At 50.7% G+C, this 5,596-nt stretch overlaps 1 pseudogene; it reads right to left on the reverse strand.

Moving 5' to 3' along the window:
• Positions 1–3,554: 3,554 nt before the first annotated feature.
• On the reverse strand, positions 3,555–3,761 carry LOC142260586 (U2 spliceosomal RNA; annotated as a pseudogene).
• Between the last annotated feature and the right edge of the window lie 1,835 nt (positions 3,762–5,596).

Here is a 5,596-nt window from a genome sequence, read left to right on the forward strand (position 1 = left end):
CATTACACACCAACCGCTGGAGCTGGTTGCCCTTAACCATGTAAAGCTCACCCCCAGCCGAAGTGGGTACACCTACGCTCTGACCATCGTAGACCACTACTCGAGGTTCCTGGTGGTTGTCCCAGTTAAGAACTTAACCGGCCGCACCGCTGCTAAGGCTTTCCAGGCTTATTTCTGTTGACCGCATTGGTACCCGGAGAGGGTGCTTACCGACCAGGGTCCGGCCTTTGAAGCAGAGGTATTCCAGGAATTCTGCCAGTTGTACGGCTGCAAGAAAATCCGGACCACGCCTTACCACGCCCAAACCAATGGCATTTGTGAAAAGATGAACCACTTGGTCCTGGGCCTCCTCAAGACGTTACCACTGGAAGAGCGGAACCTGTGGCTGGAGAAGCTACCTGACCTGGTCGATATGTACAACAACATCCCTTCCAGCTCTACGAAATGCACTCCAGCATACCTGATGAGAGCTCGTCCCGGCCGGCTACCAGTGGATCTGGAAATGGGCTTGGAAGCTTCAGAAGCACTCCTGTCGACAGCTGAATGGGACACTCGGCGGAGGACACAGTACCGACAGGTCCAGGAGTATGTTGAAAAGAACTTGTGCCAGAGTCGGGGACAATAGGAGCAGTGCTTCAACAAGAAGGCGCCTGCCGGTTCCTTCCAACCTGGGGATGTAGTGCTGAAGCGGAAAAGAAGGGCCCACAAGCTGGATGATCAATGGGAAAAAACCCCGTATGTAGTCCAGCCCACAGGATGGGAGAATGGGAAGGCCTACCAGATCAGCCGTGACCAGGGGGGGACTTTGGCCACGGTTTCCCGAGACCACCTGAAGAAGTGCCCACCAGCATTGAGAGTAGCGGATGAGGCTCCAGTTCCCAGTCCAGTGGAGAAGGAAAAAGAGGTAATCCACACCATGATGGGTGATTTTCCAGCAGACTGGCCTACACAGAACGGTGCGGTGATCCTTCCAGTGATACTGTTCCCACAACCCGTGGATGAAGAAATGATGGAAACGGTTAACCGCGAGCCAGTGCCCAGGGATGTACCTGTACCCAGCTCCCCTACGCCTCCGCCTGCCCCACATGATAGCAGGGAGGAGGAACTGACTGTTCCCTCTGCCCCACTGCCTGTCACCACTGACACCGGACCCCGAAGGTCCACTCGCCCCAACCTAGGTAGACCCCCACTTAGGTACAGGGAAACTACTCTTTAAAAGGGGGGGGGCTTTATGTGTTGAGTGTACCAGTTTGAAAGTTTTAAATGATAAGTAAAGATGATCAACCAAAGAAGTTTACCTGATTGAACCGTGATTAAACCGGCCGTTGCCGGCAACTGTTGTCCCCGTAGGGACTGTGCAACCATTGCGTAAGGAACTGCTTACGGACAAGCCCGAGAACTTGCAGGGCAACCACAAACTTAGTGCAATGTAAATAAAAATGTTTGTTGGCTTGACACCGTTACCGTCTCCGGAGAGGCTGATTTGGGAGGATGGGCCTGGAGGAAAGGGATGGCCTAGGCCCGCCACTACCGTAACCGGTGGCGATCCTCCGGGGGTTCAGGGGTCCCCTTGGACGTGGGCCCCCTGAAAGAGACAGAACCCGCTCGGGCAACTTGGTGCTGGACTGGGGTCAAGGGGTGCTGCCCGCTTCTTAGGGGCAGCATCAGGGCCAGGTTGTTTGGGTGGGAGAAGAGCGGAAGCTGTACCGTTGTAAAATGTTTATGATGCTTTTACATGTTTTACCGTTTTATTCTTTTTCAGTTGTGAAAATAAAACCGGTGATGGACGGGCAGCCCGCGGACGGTCTGCATTTTACTATAGGGGAATGTGGCGCCCTGGACAAGCCAGGTCGTCACAGGTACTACACCAACACACTCTACACTCCGGCTAGGCACACCGAAGCTAAACACAAATCCTAGTTGCCTTCCTCCAGGGGCTGATGTCCACACCAGGGGGTGGGCCAGGCGGTTGATCCCACCCACCGAGGAGTTCACAGTCCTGGAGGCGGGAAAAGGAGTCAGATTAGAGATCAGTTTTGGAGTTAGAGAAGTGAAGAGGAGAGGAGACTGACCGTGTCCGGGTGTGTGGCCCGGGCACTCAGCAAGGTTGGCAGACGGTGGTGACCTTCTGCAGGAGAGGCTGATTGGAGTGAACCGTACGGACCGGGGATGGGCGGTGGCCCGCCGGTACCAGATCGGGGAGTGAAGAGAAGCCAGCACCATCCGGCAGGGCCTACGGACCCCGACCAGGCTAGGAGTCGCCGTAAAACCGGTCAAATCCGTTAGCGACAGGAACCTCCAGGGTTTCCCAGCAGTCAAGACCCGATTGAAGGCAACAGCTCACACCGTAGAGGGAAGCACAGTCACCGCCAAGGCTACAGTTCCCAGGGCCAGAGCCTGCGGGCAAAAGGGGCTCCCTCAGCATCCATCCAAGCTGGGGAGCGGGTTACCGGTGGGAAGCCCGCTAGATTTTGGGGGAATAAAAGGGGTCCAACACCACATCCCCACAGGTGCACACCCACCCATCAAAGAGAGCTATAAGCCAATACCACCTTCACATTGCCAGTGTACCAAGGACATGTTGAGCAACATGAAGGCGGCTGGGGTTATCCGTGACAGTTGTAGCCTTTGGGCAGCTCTGTTGATCCTGTTAAAAAAGAAGGACGGCACCACTCCCCGTATTGAGGAATCGCTAGCTGCATTGAGAACTGCAAATTATTTTTCTACCCTTGATCTCACTAGTCACTATTGGCAAGTGTCCGTTGCTGAGGCAGACCGGGAGAAGACCGCCTTCGCCACCCCTATGGGTCTCTGCGAGTTCAAAAGCATGCCCTTCGAGCTGTGCAATGCGCCAGGAACCTTCCAGAGGCTGATGGAATGCTGCTTGGGACAAGATTTTAGGGTGTATAAAAAGGGAGATTAGATCCCGTGATCCCAACGTATTGTTACACCTCTATAAATCACTTGTAAGGCTACATCTGGAATATGGGAACCAGTTTTGGGCTCCACATTTTAAAAAGGACATTCAGAAGTTAGAGTCAGTTCAAAGGTGGGCAACTAGACTACTACAAGGAATGGAAGGCCTCCCATATGATGACAAGTTGAAAAAGTTATTAAGTGATTATTGGCTGCAATGGGGCTTTCTGGCTGGTGCCAGCCTCTTTTCTTAGCACACAGGAACCACAATCCCTACACCATGCTTCAATGGATTCTCTCATCCCAGCCCAGTAAAACTACATATTTTACACAGTCATAAGCAGCCAAAAGGGATCTATTCTATTCAATTGCAAATGATCTAGATAAGACTGAGAATAAGATACTGCACGGGACATAGCAGAGTTGGTCAAGTTGAGTGGAGATGAGTTTGCTATTTGGCACAGCTTTTTGCATCAATAAAGCAAGTAAAAGGTGTGAAAGATAAAAAAAAGGGTGAAAGTGTGAAAAGTGAATTGGCCAAATTGAGGTACATATAAAGTTTTTGCTTTCTTTCAATTCACTAATGGGGCTCATTTGAATCAGGTGAATTGAGTTCTGCTTTTGGAAACTGGGTTAAGAAGGGGTGCACCGGTCCTGGAGGTACTGCAATACCAGGTCAATGCGTGGAGTGGACAGAGCAAGATTTTTTCCATCTCCTTGTTCTAAAAATCCATTTAATATATGGTCCCCAGAGAGGGGACGTATCAGATATTAAACTGATAAGAACAGATTTAATTTTTTTTTTTTTCTGTTTATCAGTAGGACTTCAAAATAACAAAGGTGATCGCCTCCCGTTGCCTGGGAACCGTCCAGGCACAAGAGGGCTATGTGTCACCAGAAGGCGCACACACTTCCTCAAGGCCGGCAGACGTGCAATCCCAGGCACCTTCCAGTACCGACCAAGGTAGCGTCCTCCGAAACTACACTTGATCTTAGCCAAAAGGCCGAGAAGCTATAACCCGAATTGGTTACGGCCTTGAGTGGCACCCTGGCCTATACCGGACACATCTTAGGGAGAGGGAGACAAACCCACGCCTACAGAAGACATTTTGTCACCCAAGCCAACCCTTGAAAAGGCTGTTTTGCAGAGCAAAAACAAGAAGAATGGTGCTTTTTGCAGCCGCCGCCCACTGCAATGAATCTGAATAACTCCTCCTTTTGGACACAAGCACCTCCCCTCCCCCTTGCAGTCTTTCCAATTCATGATACAAAAAGACGGACGGACAGGACAGGACAGGACAGGCTGCCTGACTTTCCGTCACTGCCACCCTTTGCCATCCTTGCCCGTAGAAAGCCCTTTCATCATCCCCAAACCCTAATCTTTTCCCTTCCCTTCCCAGATGCGTCTCACTCCCTTTCATTAGGAAGTGAGCGCAGCCTTTTCTCCGTTCTGCACATGCGCGACGTTAAACACAAATGCGCAGGCGTGCGTTCCATTACCCTCACTGCATTCCACTCCCATACAGGAAGTGGGCGCAGCTATTACTACGGTCGCACATAAAAGAACCCACGGCCACCACTGCACATAGCTGACTCCACCACAGGACACCCACTTCTACACCAACGCAGGTAAGACAGGATCGGCACCTCTATGCTCCCGTTACAATCAGGCTCAGTCACCATGTGATAACGCTCTCAACTCTTTAGTTGCAGGCTCCTCTTGCTTCACCTCCACTGGCTGTGCTGCCATTTCCTCTCCCACCTGGAAGGTATACTTTATTCCACTATTTTCCTGTTTCTCTATTCCCCCTTTTCCCATAACCTACTTTTATCTGCATTTGTGGGGTATCTATATGCTGTTTACATCATAGTTTTATTCATTAATATGGAAGGGAAGAGTGCCCATGAGAGTGTTGAACTGCGGAGAGCAAGAGATTAAGCTGCTCCGATTTGCCACCATTGATAAGCTGTTCTCAGTAGATACACATGCTATCCAAACAGCAGCATCCACCATTGCTTCAGGCCACCCATTCAGTGACAGCTCACCAAGTCAGCCAGAGGAGTGGTGTAAGGAATTACACGTAGGCACTGACTCCACACCTTCACATCACAAGAAGGGGGTCTACAGGCTAGTGCAAGAATACGAGCAAGTCTTCAGCAAACATCCGCTAGACTTTTGAAGAATAAAAGGGGTCAAACACTACATCCCCACAAGTGCACACCCACCCATCAAAGAGAGATATAAGCCAAAACTACCTGCACATTACCAGTGTACCAAGGACATGTTGAGCAACATGAAGGAGGCTGGGGTTATCCGTGACAGTTGTAGCCTCTGGGCAGCTCCGTTGGTATTGAGGAATAGCTAGCTGCATTGAGAACTGCAAATTATTTTTCTACCCTTGATCTCACTAGTCGCTATTGGCAAGTGTCCGTTGCTGAGGCAGACCGGGAGAAGACCGCCTTTGCCACCCCGATGGGTCTCTGCGAGTTCAAAAGCATGCCCTTCGAGCTGTGCAATTTGCCAGGAACCTTCCAGAGGCTGATGGAATGCTGCTTGGGACACCGAAACTTTGAAACGGTACTGCTATACCTTTATGATGTTATTGTTTATTCTAAAGCAAACAAGATTTTAGGGTGTATAAAAAGGGAGATTAGATCCGGTGATCCCAACGTATTGTTA

This window comes from Anomaloglossus baeobatrachus, unplaced genomic scaffold (genome assembly GCF_048569485.1).
Source record: "Anomaloglossus baeobatrachus isolate aAnoBae1 unplaced genomic scaffold, aAnoBae1.hap1 Scaffold_135, whole genome shotgun sequence".
NCBI classification, from domain to species: domain Eukaryota; kingdom Metazoa; phylum Chordata; class Amphibia; order Anura; family Aromobatidae; genus Anomaloglossus; species Anomaloglossus baeobatrachus.